At 41.0% G+C, this 27,652-nt stretch overlaps 1 protein-coding gene across 1 annotated transcript in view; it reads right to left on the bottom strand.

Moving 5' to 3' along the window:
- Nucleotides 1–27,200, bottom strand: part of tei (teiresias) — a 135,084-nt gene extending 107,884 nt beyond the window's left edge. Inside the window, exon 1 of the mRNA XM_041775826.2 lies at nucleotides 27,091–27,200. The gene's annotated coding sequence lies outside the window, so the exon portion shown is untranslated. The remainder of the gene's footprint in view (nucleotides 1–27,090) is intronic.
- Nucleotides 27,201–27,652: the final 452 nt, after the last annotated feature.

Here is a 27,652-nt window from a genome sequence, read left to right as displayed (position 1 = left end):
CGTCTCATAGGCTGTTGTATGGGCCTAATGCTAGGGTCAATTAATAACTTGACTGTTACCCCTTTCCACTTGGGAAATGGAGTAATGCACTCAGCTCGGTTTACCTGTAATCCCAATGCTAAAACGTTCAATTCGATTGCTGTTTCTCGGCCCAGTAACGATTGTTTTCCATTTTCAATTACATAGAATGAAGCAATGATCTCTTTATCTGAGCCTGTTGATATGGGAGCCTCGAACACGCAAATTACGTTAAGCAATTGGTTTGAAGCATAACCCCGAAATTGTCTCTCCGAGTTGGATCTAATGTTGAAAACTACTGCTTTGTTTACTTTCATTAATAACCAGTCAGCTTGGCTTATCAGGTTGAAACGCGAGCCCGAGTCGATGATAAGGGGAACAAGCTGCCCTCCTATTGAACACTCTATCAGTTCATCACCTTCATCATCGCTGCAAATCCGGAAACATTCTTCCTTGGTCGGTTTAATTTCAGAAGGAGCGCATTCATCTTGCACTCGCCGCACATCTATCCGTGATCGCTTGGCACCACCGTTGTTCGGCTGTGTGGGCTGTCGCTTGAGATTAGTTCTGCACTTGCGGGCGAAGTGTCCGAACCGCAAGCATTTGTTGCATTTCACTTGTCGTGCCGGACAGGTCAAGTTATTGTCAGAGTGACCCATTCGGCCACATCTACCGCATTCTGTACCCTTGCTCGGTTGCCGGAATGATATTTTATTTATTGTTTCTCTTTCCGACTTAGAAATCATTGATTGGGATTGCTTAATAATTTCTTCTTCTACTCTACAAGCTTCGATTACCTCAGACAGGGTATGCTCTTTTTCCAGCAGCTTTTTCTTCAAGTCCAGAGACGTCCAGGAGTCCATGATTTTATCTTTTAAACAAATCTCTTCAATTTCGGCCTTAGTGGAACCGAAATTGCATTTCTGCATTTGCTGACGTAACCGAATTGTAAATTTCGCGAAACTCTCACCTTCCAAAGGTGAAAGGCTCCTAAACATATGCCGCTCAAAGGTTGAGTTTTGTTTCGGTGAGAAATAATCATTTAGCTTTTGGACTAACACCAAAAATACGTCGACTTCTTCGTTGTTATCCGGGTCTACGAGAGCATCGGGCAAGGAGTAAGCAACGGTTTGCAATTGCACGCCTCCCAGATGAAGCAACTTATTCCGTTTCCTAATAGGTGTTCCAATCTCCTCTGCATCGATATATATTTGAAATGCGCGAAACCATCTTTCCCATTCGTTTCGCAACAATGCTTTCTCAATGATTTCACACAGGAAAGGTTTAATTATATTTTCACCCATTTCCCTTTTTATGCGAATTCTGAAAGTAAAATAAAAGCAAAATTTCATTCAATATCTCGGCAAACTGCCTCTGACTATGTCAGTTTATTACAAGGCTAACTGCCTTTGCCCAAACAGATTATTTTTCTGTTTATTAGGCTTCTTTTTTTTCCCAACTTACAACGTACTGTTGCTCAGTTAAACATTTTATTTATTTCCTTTTTTCCCGTGATCTATTTCACGTCTTCTAGAATGATTCTCTTGACTTGCAACCAACTGTTACTCAGTCACTCTTGTAATTTGGCTTATGTGTCTCTTTCTTGAATCATGATGATTCTCTTGACTTGCAACTAACTGTTACTCAGTCACTCTCTTAATTAAGCTTATGCTATTTTGAATCGTGGTCATCTCTCTTTCCTCTTTTTTTTTCCTTGCACTCTCTCTCTCTCTCTTAGAAATTGGTTCCGTTTACTATCTTGATCTCTTTTTTTTTCATCATCGCTTAGCTTTCCACTATCAACGAGAGCATTTACCGTATGTTGGCGGTGGTAGGGCACAATAAGAACCGAAGAACAAATGGAACTTCAGAGGAGAGAATGAAAGAAAGAGCAAAAGAAAAAAAACCCGCGACACATGTGTTTGTACCAAGTACCGCAATATCACGAAATTATTCTTGCAAATATATGCATTTAATTTGAATATTTGTTATTGCTGTTCTTTTTTTTTTTACCTCGTCGCCAATGTAATGACCCATTAGTTACTTTCCACCACGACAGAAATACTATTCAATTTCGGGTTGATTTAACACTTTATTTGCGGACCTGCAATGCCTGTCCGTCAATTGCTCGTAGTCTACTAACTATACAAAAGGTTATGCAGAAGAGATCAATCGTTGACGTCGGCGCTGACTTCGCTGCTGCCGTTATCGGCCTCGCTCTTCGCCGCCGGTTCCCACAGAATCTAAATCCACTTACCTTTTCATGCGATAACTTTGACAAAAAGAAATATCCTGCAGTTAATTATGCACAAAAATGAAATTCAAAATTGTGAAAACAAACTTGTTGTCGTTTGACCATCTCAATGTTGACTAATAAAATGCTGTCATACCACCATTTACATTGTTTTCGATGCTCTACACGACAACACTAATATTATTTTGCGTAGTGCTTCCGATTGTCGAAAACAGAGGGAGGTCGGGTTTACCCACACTGTCGGCTTTACCCCACCTTACCCTATATTTTCACCGACCTGAGTTACCTATCGAAATCGAAATTAACGCAATAACGCAAGACGCATGTTTGTACTACAAAACTTGCGTTAGTTTTAGACAGATTGTATGAAATTATTTGAAACAAAAAAAAATTACGAAAATGAACAACGACGTAAGCCTGATAATATCAGCAATGGAGCAACATAAAGATGAAGTTCATGGATTTGGCTGGTATGTCTCCAGCAACCTCCGAGGAGCTTTAAAATTCAGGAATTGCCCTGAACACCTTGGGATCCTATGCGGAATATGTACCTCATTATAGCGAGGTCCCTTGCCGTATCCAGAGCAAAAGTGATCCCTTATACATATGTATCTGTAACCTCAGTTTACTTGGCATAAATTGCTAATAAAAAGTAACAGTAGGCTAGAAAAGAAAATTACAAGTAAAAAAAAATAAAAATTTCAAAATCGTTTGAAATTTGTTAGTAGCTGGATTGGCCTGTGGTGTACGGGAACGAGCCCCATTCTTTCATTTATTTTATATTTAATAAAATTAAATTATAGCTGGCTGATTCACTTACTTTACACTTGTGTAAACTCCCAGGTTCTTTATTAATAATATTTCCAACGGATGGCTTTTATTTAACACAATTTCTTTTCTGCGATTCAAAACACGTTGTTCTTCCTTTGACCAAGATCCAAAAGTGACCGTCTCTTCATTTTCACAAAATCCAACATAAGTCTACGATCGGACTCCTATCGATAGCTCTACAATAGCTGGTCACACTAAGTCGCGCAATACAAAAATGAGGTGTTTAAACTTGTAAACAAAACTAGTCTTTCATCCTAAAAACTATCCATTGCCTCGATTAAAGTGTGATCTTTATCGAGTAAACGCTTAGAGGCAACAGGCCAAGACAAACAGTCGGACAGATAGACACGATTGTCGTCATAAATTTCGTTGAACACGACCGAAAGTTAGGGGGCCAGCAACACGCAAACACATACACACACACACACACACAGAAACCCAGAGCGAGTTTACTGCCCGACCCGCCGCCAGAAAGTAGGCAACGCCAATGGAGGAACTCACACAGGTGCAGAGCGGAAGCCGCATGAAACATGACCCTCGATACAAGCGGCAAAAGTTTGCGTGCCAAACAAAACACACGGCAAAAAGGTGAGACAGAGAAAGCCAAAAAGTCACCTGGAAAATCAGAATGGAGCAGCATGCATGGAAAAGGAAAAATGGGAAAGGAGAACGACGACACTTGCATGTGGCACGAAGCACATGAAGCAACACACCGAAGCGGCAAACATTTAAAAAAGCATTTCATTCGCATATCTACGTCATACCGGAAATTCTATATCAACGCAAATTGTTTATGGCCAAACAAGAGACACTTCTGGGCAGTAAAATGAAGAGGTAAATAAATGGGTAAACACTGGCGTGGGAGGAAATGATGACGAGTCCAGTAATACACTAAAGTTTGGTTTAAGAATTTAGTAGGGGCTTTAAGAGGAACTGCAACCTTAGAAAATAGTAAGGGTTAGCAAATATATATGGTATATTTTTTCATTTACAAAATAATTGTTTTCTTTTAACGCCTCAACTTTTTGAACACGTGTCTAGACCTCGGCTAGTTGCGTCATTTATTCGCTTGTGTAATATGATGCGCCCTTCACTCGAAAGACGAGGCCCCAGCAAGTGAAACTGGGTCTGAAATACATCGAGGTGAGCTTTTTAATAAAGCTAAGTGGATCAGGCCAAAGGAAAAATGAAAATATAAAAAAAGGGATACGGAAACACGAACGGAGCTCCCCGCAGGGGACAACACCAGAGACAAATTTTATATTTATCCATTTGCCAGCGCTTATGTGGCGTGCCAAATGAATATATAGCCAGCTATATAACTGTGTATACTTGGGGCTTCCAGCTATATTTTGCCGTATTTGTTTTCGTGGTTGTGTCGAAGCGTTTAACCCGCCATCGAGGTTAATTAAAAGCAAAGCGCGCCCAAAAACTATGCCACGAATTATGCACTCTGCCACAAACTCACAAACACCGCATACATCTATGAATTCCCAACGCGTCGGGGGGCCAGCGAGCAGAAAATTATAAATATAAGCTCATTAAAGGCTTAGTCGCTGTAGGAGGCAGCCACACACACACCCCATGTGTCCGTGTCCAGGCTCGTGTCCATTTTAATTAGATAAAATTGCATTTTGCATAATTTCAGATGGCCGCACACATCAATAAATCGAGCACTCGCCCGCACAGCATGCAACTAACTAATTTATGCCTTTGCTAATTAAACGATCCACAAAAACGTTGCCCCCAAAAATGCGGCATTCATTTTAATTGCATCGGAATACAAACTCCAAATTCGATTTTCCAATGCGTTCGAATCAATTAGCTGGATGAATATTTGTAGACTGTGTGGCCAAAATTATGTTTTCGAGTTAGCAAGGGAAATCTATGGAGATCAGGGAACAAAAGCTTTAAGTTGAAGCTAAAAGTTAGAGTTCAAAGATGAAATAATACTTTATAGATACTTTTGTTATCTACTACAAACAATGATTAAAATATGAAAATATGCTTTATGCTGTCCCGAATGCTGCAATACTCCCGGGTTGCTATCGAGACTCTGCGACAATTACCGCCTTGCCGCAACCAAGACAAACTACTCGCGAACAGGAAACAGGAAACACCCAGGCCATCGTGATGGATGGGAGGAAAGCCAGGACGGCGGTTACGACGGTGACGGCTTCAGTGGCTGGAGCTGTCAATTATAACAGTTTGCTAAAAGTTTCCGCGAGCTGCACAGCACAGCACAGCACATACACCGACCAGCCAGCGGCTGTAATTAAACAATTAGCGAGGTGAGTGCCACTTAATTAAATAATTTGCAGCCGTGCGGTTGTAAGGCAGCGAAAAAACCAACAACAACCAAAAAGTCGGGGGTCGAAGTCGCGATACCCTGCCCTACAGAGTTATCCCGAAAAGTTGGGCCCGAAAACCCCTTCCTCCAGCCGGAGGCCCCTGAAATATGACGTCTCATCAGCAGAACATGCCGGCAAGCAGGCGGCAAATGGCGACAGGTGTTTCAACAACACTTCGTGCATGCCATAAAAATAACCCAAAACACACACACACGCACACTCGGGAATACATGACATGCCTGACTTTTGTGTGTGTGGGGGGGGAGTAGTGTGGTGGGGGGAGGGAGCACATAAATGAAATTATGACATATTTAAATGGCACACAACAGGCAACAGGCTGGCTCTCCCTACTCTCGCTTCTTCTTCTTCTCCGCCTGCGCCATGACGGAGCCACTTCCGGTTCCGGTTCTGTTAGCCAAGTTCCCTAGCAGTTAACCCGGACGCGTTCATGTTCACATCTAGTTGTTGTGCCGCCTTGCCTGTATAATTTACAATTTAGCGCCATAAATGTTTAGTCGTTCGTACCACGGGGCGTATGCGGAACATTGCGTGCCTGGGTCGGGTCAAGTGCGTGTGCCATGTTAATTATGTGACAATGTTATCAAGGTGTCGCCGGCAATCGTTGGCCCAACAGTTAGATGGCTTAGATAGGTAAAGGTAAGCAAATGCCAATCTAAACGAGGGTCTGGGTGTGCATTTTGAATTAATTGAAATGGGAATTGGAAAAATATTAGCCCTGCGGGAGGTTAGTGTTGCTTGTTTCTTAAGAAAAGAAAAGTAATTTCTAAGAAAATCATAATTTGGTAAGCACATAAAAGCATGTTCATTGTACATTTTTAAACTAAAAGTTATTAGCTTAACCCACTTATTCAGAGATGTCAAATCTCAAGCTCATAAGCAGATATCAGCAATCAGTCATCCTTTTCAATCATTTACCTGAAAAGATAAAGCGATAATTTGAAATTAGCAATGGGCTTTGGGTAATGTTTTATTTATTTATTGATATATTTTTGTAATCAACGTTAACAACAAACAAGCAGCGAGCATTGACAGCTCTTTCGGCAATTTGCGTTTGTTGTCGCCGTCAGTGCTTTTTCCGTGATTCTAGGGCCCAGAGCAGAGGGCTTAAATGATTAATTGAGCGCCTCAATGTATGCAACAACATTCGGTGGGCGAGTGTGTGTGTGTGCGGTGTGAAAATCACGTGTTGAAAATGGCGTGAATTCGTCGTATGAATAGCACATAATACCCACACACACCCATACCCCACTGGCGGCAAACAAACACACGTGAGTTCGCATTTATTTTGATGTCATAGTTTTCGTTGGCAACGCGTTGATTTTAATATTTAAATAAATGCTGTCGCTGATTGCGCATACGACGCGTTGTTTGCCCACCGTTGTTTTTGTTGCAATTGCAGAGCGTGCTCGCTGGCTCGTTTGTTTGTTGTTTGCATAAGACAAATTGTATTTGCTTTCGACTTTCCCAAAAACCCAATTATATGGCCAGGCCATTTTCACCGACAGAGATTTCCCGACTGGCCCCGAAAACATTAAAAATTATACAAATATTGATGTCGGTACGAGAGTGCAATAATGTTGATGCATAAAGCCATTTGATGGTCTGCTGCAGCTGCAGCAATGAGTGGTTTAATTGAAATACATTAGCACACAGCTTGATGCAGATTCCGCAGGTGTATAAATGCTACAGAATCCAATAAATCCAGCTAAGCTGGCAAGGCTTATGGGAATCAGGTGACTCGGAGATTAAGAAAGTGTGTCGCCTGTGAATATTATTGGGATGTATTTTGTTAAAACCTCCTATAATACCTTCTCTTTTGGCTGTTCTTTATATATTTAATAATATTTTTAATTAACTTTTCGGACATCCCACTTGAGCTGACCCATTTAAATATGAAAATTTACTGGAGCCCATCTATCGAGCTCTGTAAGTGACACAGAGCCGCGGCTCTAATTCATTATTTTCCATTCATTTTCGGGGGCCTTTGCTGGGCCGAGTGCCAGGAGCAGACATACGTATTTTAACATATTATTTATGGCAAACATTTTTCGGTCAAAAACACTTGAAACCAACCACAAACGCACTCACACAGAACACAACAAAAAAAAAAGAGAGATGCGTATGCAAATGGAATATCAATTTATTATGGCACACACTCGAAAATTAAAACACAACCGCCCAGACTTTTAATTTATTAAAAATTCTATTGTCACGGACTAGGATAACAATGGGGAGTCGGGAGTCGAGGAGTGCCACCGGAAATGCGTTCTGTGTGTTCACACTTTTGCCCCTTTTTGCGGCCGTGGGAATTCCTGGTTGTCACACAATTTTTTTTTATGTCGCTGAACTCGCTCGGCAGCGGCTACTTTGGACCCGGACCAGGACCAGGACCAGGACAAGGATCCCCACAATCCGTTTTCTGCTGTTGATGCTTTTCACATGGTTTTGAATGAATGACACATAAAGTTCTTTTTATTTCAGCTGCGTTTTGTTTTTGCGACATTTTTATGAATGCCTCGAAATATTCCCCCATTCTTTGAATGCTCCCTCTGCCCCCATCTCTGGCCCGGGCTTATTCATGCGGAATGCGACGCATAGTTTTTTGCGGGTTCTTCCACCCTTTTTGTTTGTTATTGTTTTGCCAACAGTTCGGGCCACACACACATTCACATATGGGGAGAGGGAGACATGGCTGGGAACCCTTTTCAACGCAAATATGTTCCATTAGCAATGGCTCGACAACGATTTCAGTACTTTTTCGCCTCGCCTTTTGTTTTTTTCTTGTATTTTGTGCCAACTTTTTGCCTTCGTTTTGCCATATTTGCCATATTTGCCAGTTTTTTCGTAGCTGCGGCATGTGTGTTGTTTGGCTTTCTGTTTTGGTTTGTTGGCATACTTTTGCGAAATGGAAATTATAGTCTAGTGCGCATAGAGGCTGCCCTTTTAGCCATTAATTTATGTTGCCAGCGGATGGAGGTCACCCGGCCCAGAGAGCGAGCCAGAGAGGGGAAGGAAGCGGAAATTCAAATCACATCATCGACTATGTATATAATCAACTCGCTCTGCTTTCGGCCACGAAGGCAAACAACCAAAACAAAGACTCGTCCGGTCAAAACACAAAACAAAGAGCAAAAAAAAGCAACACAATGAAGGTAAACAAAATGACGGCGAATCAAGCGACACGCAAATGCAATTGAATGCACTTCTATGGCTGCTCTCTCGAAAAGTTTTGGTCAGTGCGCCATTGTTTACCTTTTTTTGTGTTTAAATTTAATTGGTTTCCTATTTAAATTGCATTGGCGAGTGGGGAACCCCCCACTGGGTCTCAATTGTTTGGCTTTGCCCCACGCCACGCCACGCCACGCTTCCATCGCCCCTTTGGACTCGTATAATTTGCCTTTGATTGCTGGCTATAAAATTGGAAAAACCCAAATAAAATTCACATAAATTGGCCTTCATTGTTCTTTGTTGTTAAGGCACATATAGAATTTCATGCACATTTATTTAGATAACCAATGGTAGTTTTTCCAAATAAAATATTTCGTATTTCGTCGAAATGAAATTGTTGCCCCGGGCCCAAAAATGGCATCTGTGTTGCAGAGATTTTCATTTGGCAGCAAATGATATATACATGTGTATTTATTTTTTTTTTATTACTCCATCGTTTTATGACACGCCCGGGGGCGGCCACAGACTTATGCAGCTCAATGTCCCTTACGCACTGTAAATTTACTTAAGCCCCGGCAAACATTAAAATTGCTCTTGAAACTGAAGTAAATACCCGAAATTAACTTTCATTATTAACTTTCTGTTGGTAATTCCAATTAAAAAGGATGCATGTGCAGAAATATATATATATAAAACTGAATGTGGCTTCTGTTTGACAAGAATAAATATTTAAAACGAAATAGTTTGAAATTCTGGCACTTGAGACGAGCTTTATGATTTGTTTTTCAAAGTGTTTGCACAAATAAAAAATGTTTAAATTAATTATTTAAATTGGTATCTTGTTACCGGTGCTTGGGGTCTTTCAATTTTCGAGTAAACAAACATTTAGTAGGTAGCCTCTTTAATATAATTGGAGTTTTTTAGAGACTTCAAACATATATTTTTCAATTAGTATTTTTTTCTGTTGACCTCTCGAAGAGTGACCCCCATATAATCTACCAATTTTCACACATGGCATCCGCAAACTCCACTCAAATGCCCAAGCCAGGACAAAGGAATAGTTGAAATAAAAATATAAATAAATTTATAACTACTTTCCCCCGAGGGCTGCCGGACTAGACGGTTCGGAAATCGACTGTGTTTGTGTCTGTCTAACTGGATAATGGAGTCGGTGGCAATTGAAGCGCATGCACTGATTCCATAAGCGTCCTCCCACGAGTGTGTGGGCCGTGTGAGTCCGGCCCAAGTCGAACCCTTTTGCCGACTCTAAGTCCGGACTAAGCGTTCGGCGTTTTGAGGGGATAAAGAATAGCAATAGAAGGAAACGCATAAAATATTAATAACGGGATTTGCTCACTGCTCCTGGCCGAACAAAGCCCAAAATACAGTACACAAACAACAGGAGCAAGCAGTTGGCTAAAACTGCTTTGGCTGTAATCCCATTACCGGGGTCAATGCGCTCACAGGACACACAGCAGCGGTCACATTGGTAGGCCTATCTTAGACCACTGAAAATAATAGTTGTAAAATATTTAAATGTACTCAACAAAGAGCCCTTTACATGAAACTTGTTTCAAAATTCCTCTAAGAAGTATATTTCCAATGGTTTTGTGATAAAAATATATGAATAAACATTGTTTTTATTATTTTTTACATTCCGAAATAGTTTAATAATACACCACTAATTTATACAATAATAAACTTCATAAAAAAGCATAAAAAAATTCTCCTAAAAATAATTCTCAACAAATAAATCATCTAATTTGTTAATTGAAAAACCTTTTTAGGATTTCTAAAATTCCTACTGAGTTTTTTAAATTTATTTGTTGTATATTTCACTTAATCGAGAGTATATCTTAAGAAAGATCCTATTATGTTTACCCCCGCTGTAGCTCCAGGACGGGTTAAATTGAGTTGGTCGGCTGAACTTCAAGGGGTGAGTCCAACTTGAGATTTCAGATTGGGGCCTGGCCCCTTTGGAGCTGCAAAAAACCGACGAAAAAATCAAAATCATGAATCCGAATCTCTAACCAATAGCCGGACGGATTGCCGGCGTCAAATGCCGGACTCAATATTCGCCGGAAAAACGGGAAAACACGGACGGCGCAAGCGGCAACAACAAGAGTTGTACGTGTAATTGAATTCTGTGGTGCGTCGTCGCTGGCGTCAATTTATTTGACCACGTATTGTGTGTGTTTGGCGCGCCGGAAGGGTAAACTGGGGGGAATGTGTGGCGGGAGAAACGGGGCTACCCTGGGGGGAAAACGAGGAAAGCGGCGGCGGCTCTGGGGGCGAGTGGTGGTGGCTCGGTCGGTCACTACGTGCGTATTACACGCCGAAAGGGTTATGGGCGTCGTAATTGTATTGGCCGGACTAAACATGGCGCTCAGTTGTCTGTCGTCCCCCTGGCCCCCCTCTAGCTCACGGAAGGCCAGCCCACCCCCCGAAGGCCACCCCCTGCGGTCTGTGCTCCACGCACGTTTCTAATTTTGTGCGTGGCTTGTTAAATTCTTTTTATTTCTGCTGCTGTTCATTGCCGGGAAATACAAGCGGCCTTCATTTGGCCAAAACGCAAAGCTCTTGGAATTTTTCCTCATTTCGCTGCTGACAGAACAAGAACAGCAAAAAAAAGTTCATTTAGCTATGAGCTGTTTATTATCCGCCGGCTGAGTTTTCCCTCTTTTTTTTGCGAGGCTGTCAACGCGTGCAGAGGCTCTGTATTATATTATCCTTTAGAAGCCGATAGCCAGAGTTCCAAGAAGCAGAGAAAAATGAAACCAAAAGGAAAAGTGTGCTTAGATTTTTAAAGCTGCTGTAATATGTCATTTTCTCTACACTTTTCTTGAGGTTTTATGTACTATACTAAGTCAGGCTTATTTTGATTAAATATATATTATCTGCATTAAATCTTAATTATTTTATTATTAATAACAACAGAGGAAGAATATATGTGCTTCTCTTGGGAAAAATGAACTAAATTCGCATAAAGCCTCAGGCATTTATAAATAATGAAAATTAGTAAATATAATAATATTAAATTTGGTAATTATTTCTGCAAGTCTCATGGCACAATTTCCTGTTTCAGTCCGTGTTTGCTCTCGTGTAGCTCAAACACGCTCCCAAAAATACACAATTTGCTGTATGTAAACAGAGATTTTAATCCGAAACCCCTCTCATCTGGCAACCGGCATCCAAAAGATACTTTTTCAGAGAAGAAGGATGCAAACAAAGCTGGAAGCTGGGAATCTCATGCATCAACGCTTAACAATGGAGGAGTGGCAGAGCGAGGGGCCGAGATTGAACCCCGCAAACACTAAAACTGAAATCAAATACCTTTGCCCTTAAGCACAATTGACATTTTGCACATGACATGGCAAAGCGAGAAAGGAAAGCCGAAACAGGCAAAGGGAAAGTCGGAAAAGCGCTCAATGGTTTGGCAGGTGAAACTCGATGCTGCAGTGCGCGCCCTCGCCCGCTGACCTCCACGAAGGGGCCGTGGTGGGCGTGGCCTGACATTATACGCTTGTTATAATCCCTGGCAACATTTTTATTGCAATTGTCAACCGGGGCCATAAAGCAGCAGCACAGAATCCTGACACCTCTGCCAGCCGCTTTCCCCGGTGCAAACCAATGCGAAGCGACACAAATTGAAAATATGACAAGAAAATTCGCTTCAGCAGCAAGTAGGTCGGAAAAGCGGTGTGTGTGAGAAGAGACCGAGAGCAGGGAAGCTGCAACTGTGGCAGTTTGCTAACTTGCCAAGAACTGGCGTCGAAAGCATATTGATTTCGGTCGGAGAGCGGGAAGTGTTTTGCCAACGTTGCCAAAAAGGAAACACGAAAAATTTAGGAAAAACTCCCGACGTGTGTGTGTTTGTGTGTGTGTGTGTGTGGCGGGGGATTGGTATGAAAAGCACATGCATCAAGGTGAAGTCAGCAGTTTCCTTTCGAGGGCGACCGGCAGCGCGCTGATGCTGCACATGCAGCCCAGCGAAGCAAATAAAAATAATATTTTATCCATGGAGCAAAAATCGAGAAGGCAGCAAGGAGAAACAATGAGCAGGGGCCAGCAGCAGCAGCAGCGATTTTCCTTTTCCGAAAATGCGTTTTCCCAATGCCCATTGATATGCGCGAACAATGAGCCAGTAAACTGGGCGCCACTAAAGAAGCCCATCCTCTACTGGGATCTGCAACTGACCCAGATACCCGTCGTCCATGCGAAAGTTTATTAGCTCAGCCAAGTTTACGAGCCGCTGCGCAAATCAGTGCCAGCGGATAGCGGATAGAAAAAATTATGGCACTTTGGGGCATTCCTAATAGTGTGTGAAACCAGAAAATTCAGTGGACTCCACTTTGCAGATTGCTGCGAAATGGATATAAATATGAAGGAGGATTTAGCCAGCAATCACGGGACTCGAACAGTCGTAAAGCGTCGCTTTCAGTGGCTTACACATAATCTCAGCATTTTGACCAGGTTTGAAACCCTTGAAGGGGGGTTTGTCTAAGGATACAACTTACAACCCAGAGACTCTTTCATTACTGAGACATAAATAGTCGTGCAACCCCAACAACATATTTAAAAAACGCTTCCAGGGAGAATAAAAAGGGAATAACTAAAGCAAACGCATTTCTAAACCCCCGAAAGAGGCTCGACTCCGCTCCCTTTTGAATATTTATAATCCCCGGGAACAGTAAGTGCTGACCTAACTTTGCTGGCTATAAAATGAAAGTTTAGTTTTCTCCAAGAACCCAACTCCCGCCGAGTCCAACTCAAAAGCCATCCGCATAATGAAGCACACAACTTGAGGTGCAGTCGTCGTCGTGGTCAGGCCGAGGCTCAGGCCCTGGCCCAAGTGGTCCTGTCGTAATGCCATAATAATATTAACGCACAAAACAAAACTTTTATTGAGGCCGTTCCCGGGCACTGTTTCGCTTTTTATGACCGTAAAAAAATGCCATAAAAATGTTTAAAGTCGGCCAAATAGGCGCTAAGCAGCGGCCAAGTGCACTTGTTGAGCGAGCGCATTTCCAGTAGCTGGGCACCTCATTTTCCCACAATTTTCTCGCTTTATTTTTATATACATTCCCCCATATATTGGTGGCGAAGTTTTGAAATAAACTTTTAGCCGCTGTTGATTTTTCGCCACATTAAAGCCGAGCGAGCTGGTGTCTTGAAAGTTCTTGAGCTCTGGAGCTGTTTTCTCAGCTGCGGCTTAAGTGGGTTAAGAGTTTGCCTCCCTAAGATGGGAGATATGTATGCACATATATATATTTCAGGGTTTATATCGCAGAAACAATCCCCGAAGCGGTGAAATCATTGCAGGACCCATTTAATCGAGCTCCTTTGGCTGGAACTTTATGGCTTTCCGGCATCTCATCACACTTAAGTAACGCGCTCCGCCCCTCAATGCGTGCAATAAAAACTAAACAAATCGCTGCCAATGGCACTTATTATCACCTCGGCAGATTTATCACCTGCTGACCGCAACAGACCAAAAATTAATATACAAATAACAGACACACACACTCTCTTGGCCGGGCAGGTAAACGACAGCCGCCTTTATAAATGGCAACTGAAATGTAACACGAGTGGTTGCCCGCCCGGTGTCTATGTGTGAGTATTTCTGGACTCAGCACTCCCGAGTGGGCGTGGCACACACAATGGCTGGACGCCCTTTGATAAATTTACTACACAAATTGAGTCGCTAAATTAGAACATTTATTTTTGCTGCCCCCCAAAAAAAAGCAAGAAGAAATACCCAACGTCTGGAAGAGAAGAAAAGGAAAAAATCCCCCAAGTGCGTTTGCCACTTGATGTGGCATCTAACGAAACCCGAATCTGCCACGCCCCCCAATCTCCTTGTCCCTGCGTCCTGCGTCCTTCGTCCTTCGCCTGCCTTCATTATTTTGGACCAGCGCATCGACATCGACTGGCTGCACTTCATACTTAAGCTCGTCCAAATCTCGAGAGTGTAATTTATTGTTATCATTTGTTTGGCCAAAAGCAACAACAAAAAAAAGGACCACCAGCCCAGCGAAGGACGAAGGACGAATAGAATACCCAAGAAATTACAAAGGGGCGAGAATATATGAAGACAACAAGGGGATGCTCTTTTTTACTTGAATAAAAAGTGGGAAAATATATTTGAAATATAAGAAATGTGTGGAATTTAGGCTAAAAAGTTGCTGTTTTATATATTTTCTTAATTTATTAAATAGGATAATATTTTCTTTAAAATGTTACAGCATTTACAGGACTATTTGATGATATTTTGTTAAAAAATAAAATTAAAATTGGTTTTATTTTCTTATAAATATTTTTAAAATATTAAATAAAATCAATTATATTTGAATAGAAATTAAAATAAATTGAAAAAAGATTTTTAAATATTAGGGAATTTAATGAAATTGTTAGCAACAATCAAATTAAATTATAGACCTGAATAAGTGTAAAGTAAGCTTCAGGGAATTCAGTTTCTTCAAAATCAAAGGCATCAAATTTAATTAAATTAAAATTTTTACAAAAGTTTACTAAAAGATTATAAATTATTAAATGATTTTTAATATATGTAATCTTAAATCACTTCAATTAATAGCTGACAGACTTTTCCTTGCAGGGTATTTAGAGCATTTCTGCTAAGAGAAAAAAATTAAGGACCCACGAATACAGCTTTAGGAAGAGGAAAGGCAAAGAAATAGAGGGCGTGGAGCATCCACACACACTCTCAAAGACACACACACACACACACACTCAGAACAAACGCGTGAGCACACACATGCACAGCATTTAGATAACTAAAGTAATTTATTTTATATGGAGGTCATGTGCTCACGGACATGTGAACGTAAATAGCAAAAGGAAGAGACACTCACACACAGACCGGGGGTGTGCAGTGTGTGTGTGTGTGTGCTGGGAAAATTACGCACCGAAACTGAGACATTTCCGCTCGGCACAAATTTTGTGCTGAGACCAGCGGAAAACAGACAGCGGCGGAGACCTGAAGCCGAAGCTGGAAAACCAGGACATGGACATCAGTTGGCCCCAATTTTATTGGCCACTTTTCGGGGGAATTAGCATGCGAATTAACCAGAAAACCAGAAACCCCGAAAACCAGGCCGGAGCAAAACACAAAAATTGAAGTCAAAGTTGAAAATTCAATTTCCTCCGCCTTTTCAGTTCCGCAACAAACTTAATTAAGTGTAGTTTTGGCACTCCCCGGGAGTGGGATTTTCTCCTTGGACTATTGAATATTTGGGCGCCAAATAGTTGGGCATACTTTCTGGCGTCGAGAAATGATTTAATTGGAAAATTGTTTAGCTAACTGCCGACAGAGAGCCGGGATCCTGCTAGAGAACTTATCAAAAATGCATTGCCCAAAGTTGTGTGCTGCATAGTTTCTGGGGCTCCCGATTGCTAATTGAGCCGAAGCGAGGCATTAAAAATGCATGACGCCTATTTTCGGACGGTCCGAAACTTAATTAAAACGAAATTTCACTTTAATAGGTCGCCGGGGGATGGCTCACACACACACACACGCACACACACACAGCTACTGCCCCAATTGGCCCATTAAGCTCGCATAACAATGATGCCAATAAGCAACTACTGGGCCATTTTACATGTGGCCCCAACAAATTATTACAAACCTAATGACCCAATATATAAATTTCAGGCGAGGGATCCCACCCCCGGACAATGGAAGCAGCGGGTGTGCCCTCCGACATCCCTTGCTGATAAGATTCTCTGCGAAGAGGGGGGGGGCGGTACCGTGGGTTTCCAACATGCAAAATATATATGTCCTGTGTTGTGTGTGTGTGCCATTATCCGGGTCCAGAGAAATGTTATAAAATAACCAGAAAACAGAAAGAAATTGCCTCTAATTTATGAGTGGAAAATGTGAGAAGAAAGCGGAAAAGAAAAGCCGCCCACATACGCATACGTCCGTGTAGCTGGTCCCCTGCTTTCAGTAGCTGCTAATATTTTACAAGAGTAATTTTTCGACATTTTTCGGCATTTTGTATATATTTTTTTTATATTTTATGCTGCCTTTATTTTCTGTTAAACTAATAGGCATTGGCCGGCAATTTAATGGCTTAGCAGTGATACAAGGCAGTCTTTAAACCGGAGAACAGTAAATGTTGGAGAAGCCCAGAGTCTCGTGTGCGTGTATGCACTCAAGTGGTTGCATTCTTAAATTGGATTAAGTGGGTTTTTACCAGAGAGACCACTTCCTCCCCATCGTTAGCTCAGTGGCAGCTTTTGGCAAGATATTCGTAGTCGCATTCTATTTTACGATATTTTTTGTGTGCTTGCCTGGCTTTCCGCTCGAGAGAACTCGAATTTAATTAAGAGCAAATATTAAAGCACTTTTTTTATTTAGTTTCAGCCAGGGCTGTTGATGAGAGTCCACAAAGAGTGAAGGGAAGGCATGGTTTAATATGTGAGTTTTTAAATAAATCCTGGAGAACTTACATAAGCTTAGACTTAGCTTTTAACTAAATTAACTTACTTTGTAGGTAAAATAAATATATTAATATATTTTTTTATTTAGTTAGTTTATCCAGTTTCCCTTTACCTATTAAAATATAGAAATTCTTTCTTACAAGTTCACTGAATAATTTCAAATTCAGTAATTTCGTGTGCATTTAAGTGTAAGTTTTATTCAACCAATTTCGCACCATATTCTTGAAAGCTCTGAAACAATAATAGAGCACTTACTTGCTCTGTCTGGCTGTAAACAAAGACGAAAGAGTAATCTCTCTTAGGGAAAAACTAAAAACACAAAATTCGGGTTTTATTTTATTTATAATTTTCAGCAGCACTAAAAACATGTTCAAAATCATAAGCAGGGAGATAGAACTCAAATATAAATAAGCACTAAGATTGAGGATAAACTACAAGAGAAAATCCCTCTTAGAAATATTCATAAGAAGAAAGATTAAACACAGAAACTGTGAGAAAAATCTTAAAAATCAATACAATAAGTTTTAAAATTTTATATAAAGCTTACTAAATAAATATATATTCCTCTGCCCGAAAAAAAAACTGGAGAGAATCCCATAAAGGCAGTCAAATTGAGGGAAAAAGTCACACCAATGAGCTGACAAAACAGTCAATCAGGGGCATTAACATGAAACATTGATAGAACCTCCTTCCCGTATCTTTACCTGAACTCCGCCATCAGCCCTGGCTTAAACAAGGTTCTTTTGCCAGGAAAACATCGCGTCACAACAACGACACAGATGAAAAGACCAGCTACGACGACTCCTGAAGGACCTCTCTTCATTCAATCAATAGGAGTTGGGCCTGAGACCGGGTGCTGGGGACTCGGGCTTGGAATAAAAGTACACAGCAATAAACATTTCATTGAAGACGCAACAAAAAACGCATGGCGGGGCATAAAACAGACTCAAAAGAGCTCAGGGGGAATGTCTGTGGGAGATCGGGGCAAATGGCCGGGAAACTTGCAACGTTTATCGGGGTAACACGAGACACTGGGACCGCCAACGCAGTAAAAATGAACCAGAAGTCATAAAAATTGAAAGCTCGCCGGGAGTATTTCCCAGCCCACAGCTTAGGGTGGGGGATGGGGGCGGAGAAAAGGGAAAGGCAACGGGCGAAATATGTATAATAAAGAAAATTGAATATGCCCAAAGGCGGTCAGGGAGCAAAACCCAAACAAAACAAAACAAAACTCTGCCACATGGTCCAGACACTCACTTTTGTGCCACGGAAAAGCAACTGAAAGCCAAAAGGAAAATGCTGCCAGCAACCCGAAAAACAAACTATGATAACGAGCATTCTCAAGTCGCAGCTACAAATACACTTTGTTTATTTATCATTACAAATGCAATTTATTCTTGGCAAGTGGAGATATTTTCATTTTAGGAAGAATTATTATTAAATACCTCTTCCAGAAATCCAGCCTATGCTAATTTTAGCTTATAATCACTGAAATACTATGTTCCATAAGAGAAACTACTATTACTTGGCCATAATACCCCTTGTTTAGGGCAAATACCATGAGCTTGCGAATAGCGAAAACCAATTTCGACGTTGGTCTTTAAATGATCCTGCTCCTGTTCCTGCCCCTGTCCACCTGCCTTTGAGCTTGTGCTTTGGTTAAAATGTAAATTTTATCTCAACGTTAAATGGCTGGCTATGGATACGGGGGATACAGTGTTAGTATCTCCTAGATACAGCCACAGCTTTCGTCGATTGCGATTTTTATGCGACACAAAATCTGTGGAAAGCGTCGCGGCTCTGACTCAATTTGATTTTTATGGCAGACACAGGCGAAGGACGAAACAAGACAAAAAAAGAGGACAAAAAAGGCCAAAACTAACGATAAGCCAAAGGAATTTACTTAGTTGGCGACATGCGAGCGAAATTGGTTGAGATACTGATTGCCAAGGCCATGGAATTGGGCTGCCAAATGGCTTTGTAACTTGTTGTGGTATCGAGATTTTCTCAAAAAAGCATACTTGCAGTTGTTAAAAAAGAAAGTTGGATATTTTTTGAGGAACTTTAAATATATATATGGAAAATATAAAATGATTAGGTCAAATTTTGAAAAATTATGCTTATTTAATCTTCATTGCCTCTAAAATTCTCAAGTTTGAATTCAGCATTAGATTAAATCACTCAATTGTAATGTGAGTTAATGAGTTTTCTTAGCTAAAAACTGAGATGTGTATATGCATTTTTAGTGGATTTATGTCTGAATTTATTTGTGTTAAGTAAGGAAACCTTTTAGATATTACTTCTTATTTTCAAATATTTTATTTTTGTGTGTGTCATAATGCCTAGGCACTGCAGTGTCATAAGGCCAACGTGTTTTGTGTGGTATTTATCAGTTGTTATATTTATTTAGATATTATTTTTCTTTTGTTTATGATTCAAGATTAAAGTAAAGTTTAAAATCTCATGACTTAAGTTTTATTTATAACTTACAGATATTTAAAGAAAATGTATTTTTAGATTGTGTCATAGCTGCCATGAGACTTATGACACAATAATAAATGGATCATATTTTATATTGTCTTGTTATTGGAGCATAAAGCTAAGTAAAATGTCTCTTGACTTAATTTTTAATTTGAATTTACAAAAAAAAACAGATAAATACAGCAACTTAGCTTGGGTTCATATAACGCCCTTGATATTGCAGGGTCATAACTTAATTTAGTTCCTTTCTGCTTGCTAGTCATTCCTAATATAAAACTAAAAATCACAAGACTTAATCAAATTACTCGATTGGTGAGCCCTTGCAGTAACACTTGACATATTTCTAAATCGGTTCAGCAAGTACTGGTACTGGTGCTCCTGCCTCCGGGAATCCGCTGAAAAATGCTCACCGTTTGCCAGAAACTTTGCAAAATTTATTTATAAACTGATTTGCATACTCCGAAACAAGGCATCGCTGCTCCGCATAGAGAACGAGAGCAGGGCGTAAGCTGTTTGCATATGCAAAACTAAGACAGTGCAAAAATGCGCAAACAAGTTGGAAGATATAGCAATTCCATATAAATAGCCGGGGGAAACTGTCGCACGTTTGCTCCCTCCCCTTCTTGCAGATTTCATTTCGATTTGGTGTCAAGACACTGAGTGCAGATCTATCTCTGGCCCTGGTATACAAGTATTTTCCCAGCTTTTCCCCCGAGCAGCTGGTCCTGTGAAATGCGCCACGTGGCCGTGCGGAGGAGAATAAAGTCATAAAATTGAATTGGTAATTTTTTGTGTTAAAAGCAGAAATTAAAATAAATTGAATTGCCGCTAAGACGGCAAGGAGGGACGGAGACCGAGAGAAGGAGCGCTAAAATAGGAAGGAAAATGCAAATGAGTCACATCGATGGGCTAAGGAGGAGGGTCAGGGATATAGGTTCGCTTGATTTTTCTGGCTCAAAATGAAAACAAAATAAAATAAAATAAAATAAAGTAAGAAAAGGACGGAAAGGAGGCTGGCAAAAAGAAGGCAGAAAATCGCTGAACAACAAGACCGAAATAAATGCATTGTTGTTGTTACGCTTTTTATGGTTGCCATTCCCAAAGCGTTCTTGTCCTTCGTCCTTCTCATTGTTCATTCCGTTGTTGTTGCCGCCGTTGCCGCCGCTGTTATTGTAATAGGATTACTGCATAAATTAAAGTATTTGCCGTGGCATCATCAAATAAGATTTGCAACGCCCCTTACCCCGGGCAAGGACACCCAACTCCCAGCACAGCCAACTCCCAACGCCGCCCACCTAACGAGCTACAATGCGCGAACATCAAAAATCGCAAGGATAAGTGCGGCGAAAACGTGGAAAAAAGCAGCAGCAGGACAAAACGGCAAAGTAAATAAATAAATGTAGGAGCACAGAGAGAGATGCCAGGCCAAAAAAGAGAGAGATGGCGAGTACAAGTGGCTGTGGGGACACGTAAAAGTAAAGTTTATTGCATAATTTTCGACGGCTTAGTTAAAGTGTAATGTAAACACAAGCGATGGGCGATGGGCGAAGAATGAAGGCTAAAAACAGGGGCAGAAAGCATGATGTAAGAGCGGCGCAAAGGCCACCAAGAGATGAGACAATAAAAGTGCAGATTATAAGAAAATATGTCACTGAATCTTTTATCCCCGCTTCGCTCTTGTCAAGGCTTAAGGGGATTTTTGTTTTATTGTAAGTCCGGGGAGATCCACTCAGAGCTAAGGCGGATATGGTATTAATTGAAAACTAAGGAAAAATATATCAGAGATAAGAGATCATCATAGTATCGAAGATTCAAGATTCAAGCAGATTTCTTAACTAATAAATCCTTTACCTTCACGTTTAGTTGGTTTAAACTTTTGAAAATACACACCCCAAAATGACTTTAATCAAAATATTTGCTTGAGCAATCTGCGCCCTTCATATTTCACTTAGCAACCGCTAAAACATAAACCGCAGAGTATGAAATATTTATCAAAAAACCGCTGGCCACCTCCTGAACCCTTGCTGCAAAACTTCCGCTGGCAGCGACAGCGAAATCACTTCGAACATTTTCAAAACTAAACTAAACACACAAAAACCGCAAATTTCATTTTGATAAAATTTTAATTTGGCCAAAAGCCCGAGCCCAAAAGCCCGAGCCCAAAGCCAAGAGCGCTCGTTAGCTCGAGAGCCGGCGAGCTGGAGGCTGCGACCTCGCCGCGCCTCAATAATTCAAAGATGTTAAGCCGCAAATTGGCATTGGCAGTGGCAGTGGCAGTGGCAGTGGCAGTGGCATTGGGGCCAAGTGGGTGGGGCTGTGGCCCACAGCTGGGTCCCCCGCGGCAGACAGGATATACATCCGGCGGGGGAAAGCCCAAAGAGCACCGACTGAAGGTCTGACACGCACGCATTAAACTCTATTGGGTGCTAATGTTTTTCCTCCCACCCCAAGCTGGCCCCAAAAATTTTCATAAATTCAGCAATGAGCTTGTCGACGACATACACACACACACACACATAGCATGTGTTCCCCTGTGTGTGTAATAAAAATACGCTAAAATGTTTGCATCACACACATAAACACGCTGCTTATTGCCTACTTCCAGGCGGAGAGCGCCAAGATACGCGCTCTTGTGTATGTGTGCGATATTTGTTGGCCATGTGTGTGGCTGTGTGGGTTAGGTGGGTGGGAAGTAGGAGATGCTGGAGGAATTGCTGTTCATTTGACTCGGCTTCCGTTAGGCGGTAATGTTTTTGTTGTTGGCCATCACTGATGTGCCTGCTACTGGCATATTACGGGGCAACCTTTAAAAATTATATTGCTGCGTCAGAAGATGTTCCCGGTTTGAAATTCGATTAAAAATGGTTATAGGAAGGTAGAAAACCATGTAAAATATAAAAATATGTATTCTGACATAAATGGATAGTTGGAATACCAAATAAAAATAATTTTGATAAATGTTTAAGGACTATAAAGTATTTTTTTGAGTAGTTTAAGTTCCCAAAACTTGTTGCAAATTGTGGTTTATATTTAAGATTTGTATTTAATTATATAATATAATAATCGATTTTTATTCGATACAATCGATGTTTCCAAAAAATCGGGCCACGTCGATGTTCACTTGTCAAACATCGATTATTTTCAATTGTTTTATATTAACAATCAGGTATTTTTATGAATTTCCTTCAATTTAAGATTTTAATTGGTGATGGCTGCAGAATAAGGAGAGTTGGTGGCATACTAGATCCATTAGAAAAAAAGATTTTCATTTGTTTTAAACATCGATTATTAATCGATGTTATTTTATGAAAGCACTCACAAACATCGATGTTTTTCCAGCACTACTTTAACATATTAGAAGCCATAGTTTAATTCTACTATGTTAGAAGCTGTCCGAAAATATATCAAGAAGTATACATATTTAAGTAAACGCAAATCAAATTAAATTACTAGCTTCTTATATTATTATTGTCATTATTCAACATTATTCTCAGTGTTATTATTATTATGATTACTGCTTAAAATCTTTACAATTGACCTCTTTTCCTTGAAGTTTCAGCTCTAAAATGTCACATTTTGGCGCTTGATTTTATTGGAAATTCAAGCAATTTTCAGTGACGCTTTCTGCGGGACAAGGGGTGAGGAGCGACCCTCTTTCCTTTTCCCATTCTGGCACATCCCGAATCCATTTGGTGTATATGCTTATGCGCGGGCTTATCGGCGCTTCAAGTAAACAGACAGGCAGCTATAAAAATTTGCATTTGACTAATGCCAAATATTCGGAGGAGACGACGGCGACGAGCGCGCTCTCTCCGATAAGCTGCAGAAAAACCCCCCGAAAAAAAAACCTTAACCCTCTCTAGCTCCTTCCTACTCCCCACCCATCCCTTAACCCATGAGTCAACCCTTGCAGAACAACCGCAGCAACAACAACAACAACAACAGTAACGTCTTGGAGGAGAGATGCCAATGCGTTTACTGATTTTTTGAGTGCGATACGTGCAAAGATTTTCCTTTCTTTGCTTTTTTCCACGCTGGTGATATGGGTGAGCCGAGAAGGAGGGGAGGGGTGTTGGGTGGTTGGGGGTGTACGCTTTTATGCTATTTCCTATTAAGCTATTTGTTGTTGGCTCTCTTTTATCGCCCTCTCTCTCTCTCCATATATCTGTTTATTCCTCCCGCTTTTCGGCATTGTGAGTTTGCCAAATTTCGTGTATGGCAGTTGCATTGCAAAAGATACTAAAAGCTCACCCCACAGATACTCTCACACATACACACACACACACACTTGTCTCGTTTATCGATTTTCTTCACCCCCTGTGGCCGCCTGTCTGCCAAGCTGCACCCTGTGTGGATTTTTGACATGCCAACGCATTTTAAATTTGCATTTTTTGGCACCGAAACTGGCAAAATTTTTAGCTAAAAGCATTAAGAGCCTGGAGAGGGAGGCTGAAGTATGTTAAAGCTCAGTTGAACAGCTGAAATTGGCAAAATATGCCAACAATAGACTTAGTTTTCGTTGGCAAAATATTGAAAAATATTGCTACGTAAATGTTTAGAAATATCTGGCGCCGAAAAATAATTCTAAAAAATGGTCGAAATTTATGGAATTGTTACAAAGAGTGCGGAAAAAATGCATGAATATGCATGAGTAAGGGCAGGGTTAATTTTCGGAGAGCAATAGTTGGGAATGGTCCAAAAAAATATTGTTTAAGGTCTGCCAAGAGATAGCAGAATAATTTAGAATTTAGAAACATGGAGCACTTTGGGGTAAATATTGCTCTAATTGGGTTTCAGGAAAGCCAAGCTCTTGTAGGTTTTACTTTAGGTATTTCCAGGATATTTAACAAAAGGTTTTTCCGTGTAACGAAACAGCTGAGGCCACACGTTCCTAGTTAGCAGGTTTAACCTTTAGCCCAGGCTGCCAGCTTTCCTGGATTCTGGTTCTATAAAATTTATGACGAACCATATACACACACGAATATAAATGCTGTAATAAGTCACTGTCAGGAGTTATGAGCTCGTATGTGTTTGGGCCAGCCTTGGAAGGTAACTTTTTTTCAGAACGCTCTCTGATTTATTAGGGCTGACGTATTGGCACACATTTCAGTGAGCGATCCTTGTGCAAATACTAATTAATATTTTTCCACTTTGAAATCACTCCCCCGAGGGACATTCAAATGGCTTTAGGTTTTCGGGCGATCTCATTAAGTCCCGACACGCCCACAATTAAAAGCATCCAGCCCCCCATAGATGAAATAAAAAACAAAGGAGGGAAAAAAACGAAGAAAACGAAGTTTAGCAAAAATTATTATGAGTTCTTATAATAGATTATGTCAAAACGGAACCAAACTTGCCCTGGAGTAGGGAAAATTCCCTGAAATTAATTTGAAAATATGAAAAGCGACTCGAGGAGGGTGGCTAGCTGTGAATTTGTTGTGTGTCACGTCCAGTATTTTTCGACTTTTCCGTTCAGCTATGGAAATTTTGTTTTCTTGGAGGCCATTTCTGGCAAATGGCAGCTAAGCGACGCATAATGAGGACTCAAGCCAAAGACTTGGGGACTTTCTGTGGTTGCCTCAAGGCCCCAAGGCCACGAAAAAATGAAAAGCCCCTCGAAGCGAATGTCTTTAAGATGCGGGAAAATGCGAAAGTGGAAATAAGTACGCAGCACACACACAGCGCAATTGATTTAAGCTGCTTGGCTGAGCTCTCTCTTCTCCTTTGACTGAGGCCTAATCCTATTTTTCATTAATCTAATTAAGGCTGCGTAGAGAGAAGACATTTTCGGGTAGACGAGGCCAATCTAATGAAATTATTGCCGGAGACAAAAGGCCCTGCTGGCTCAGGCAGTATCGATTAGCAAAATTGAGGTCAATTAGCCGCTGCTAAGGCATCTTTTGGCAAGTGAAAATGCTCCGAAATGTTCACCAAATTCCCCGAAAACTCTACGAAAATCCCCAAAGGTGCCGGCTGGCTATTAATTAAATTTTCGCCAAAAGTTTAAAGCGAGCTCACAAGAATCCCAAGAATTTACCCCGAAAAGTGTGTGTATGTGTGGATAAAAGTAAAGGCGAAGGCAAACATTCCCCTAGGTAATCTCGCAGCTGAAACCCTGACAGCCCAGAAATTTTTAATGCTCACTGCCATATTTAATAATAAAAAACCTTTTACACACTGCGCCAAAAAAGAAGAAAGAAGAATCTGAAAAGGGCAACAACAGACGTCCTTTGGGGATTTTGAAAGCGACTAAGAGGCTGGCGAGAAGTGCGATAAATAAGGACGAAGGGTGGGCATTCAAATGCTGGATGCGAGGCACTGGGCTGCACCGAACTAAATGCTCGGGCGCCTGAAAGTATGCTTTCAATTGCGCGCAATTTAGTGCGACAGGACGACAACAAAAGGACCTTCGCCTCCATCCGTATGTGTGTGAATGCAATTGTGCCCGCGTGTCCGTGTCTCTGTGTGTGTGTGTGTGTGCCTGACTAGGTGCGAACAAACACGTGCGAGGCGGCGCCTAAAAACAGGCAGCACAAAAAGGCCAGCGACTCCGGCTCATTGTTTGCCGTGCTTTCTGCTTTCCGCTGGGTGCTCTCTGGTCCCTACCCTCTGCTTTCTGCCTTCTGCTCTGTGATTACGATTATTATGATTATTGTTTACTAAAGCCAGGGAGTGCAGAGTACTGCAAAAAGCACGGCCAGTGTGAAGGCAAATACCACAATAAAAGTTCATAAAATAAAACTGCCCGGCACTGTGGATTTTGGGTTTCCTCTTTTTGCACAGAAAAACAAAACGATTTCATTTGAGAAATTTAAGCTCGATAGATTTTATCAGATATTGCCATAAAATTGATTTTTATCAAAAATTTCTTTTTCCAAATTGTGAGATCTTGTAGCCAGAAGAAAAATTTAATATTAAAATTCATCCTATATCTTAAAATATAATTAAATTAAAATTATTGACAACTGAAGAATAAATTAAGTTACCCTTCCTTCCTATTTTCAGTGTGTCGAAATGTAAACAATAAAATAAACTTTAAAAGGAAATGTAAGATTTTCTTGCCGTGCCGGACGTCTATTGCTTTGTTCTGTTTCGCCAACAATGCGACATGGCCGCGCTAGTTTTATGTGGCACATAAACATAGCTGCCACTCGCGTTGTTGCACGCTTTTTGGCGCGCAAAAACTTGGCGCTCGCTTGCCATTTTATTGCTTGTCTTACACACACAAACAAGCACCCAACACCCAGCACACACACACATTCACATTACTTTTGTCATCCCATTTCCATTTCCATTTCGTTTTCGTTTTGTTTTTGCCGTATTTCGCTTCTTGTGCCAACAACCTGCCACGCCTGAAATATGCTTGCTGCATACTTTTGGGCGCAGGGCAAGAAATTAAACGCGAAATAAAACACCCAAAAATAAATATGGAACGTGTATCTCAGAGGTCACAAGTGAGTTTATCGCCTTAGAATAAGATAAATGAAGATCTTTCACACTAACCTGATAATTATAAAACACTTGGCTGAATTTCTCGCTTAAAACATATCTTTGCTTGCATTCATTCCAAAAACTTATTGGTTAAAATTGTTAATTTTAGATGAAAACTCTCTTTCGACGGAAATCTAGCACTTTTCTGTCTTGTTTATCTTCTTAGTGGCTCGTTGTTTTCTATGAGCTGTGATTACTCTTTTTTTATTTGCTGGAGTTGGCGTTGGCAAATTAATGTTGCGCCTAGTCGGCCGGACACGGACGCTGCTCCGGCGGAAGCGGAAACCGGAAATTGCGCGCACAACAAGCGGGCGACCCACCGAAACGCTGGCCGCACTCGCACACTCACTCACTACACCTCCGCTTGAGTGTTTTCGGTTGTTGTTTATGTTTCGCCGGGATGAAACCGCAGAAAATCCAGCCGATTGATGCGTATTTAAGAACGCTTGAAATGCAATTAATTTTGTATATATTTTTATTCCGTAAATTTTAAATCGAACGCACTTGGCACGCACTTCACCGGCCCGAGCAATTAATGATGTTTGCCCTGTTGTTGTGTTGTCGCGTATTTGTA

This window comes from Drosophila kikkawai, chromosome 2L, assembly GCF_030179895.1.
Source record: "Drosophila kikkawai strain 14028-0561.14 chromosome 2L, DkikHiC1v2, whole genome shotgun sequence".
Lineage (NCBI taxonomy): Eukaryota > Metazoa > Arthropoda > Insecta > Diptera > Drosophilidae > Drosophila > Drosophila kikkawai.
This window is presented reverse-complemented; position numbering and strand designations above follow the sequence as displayed.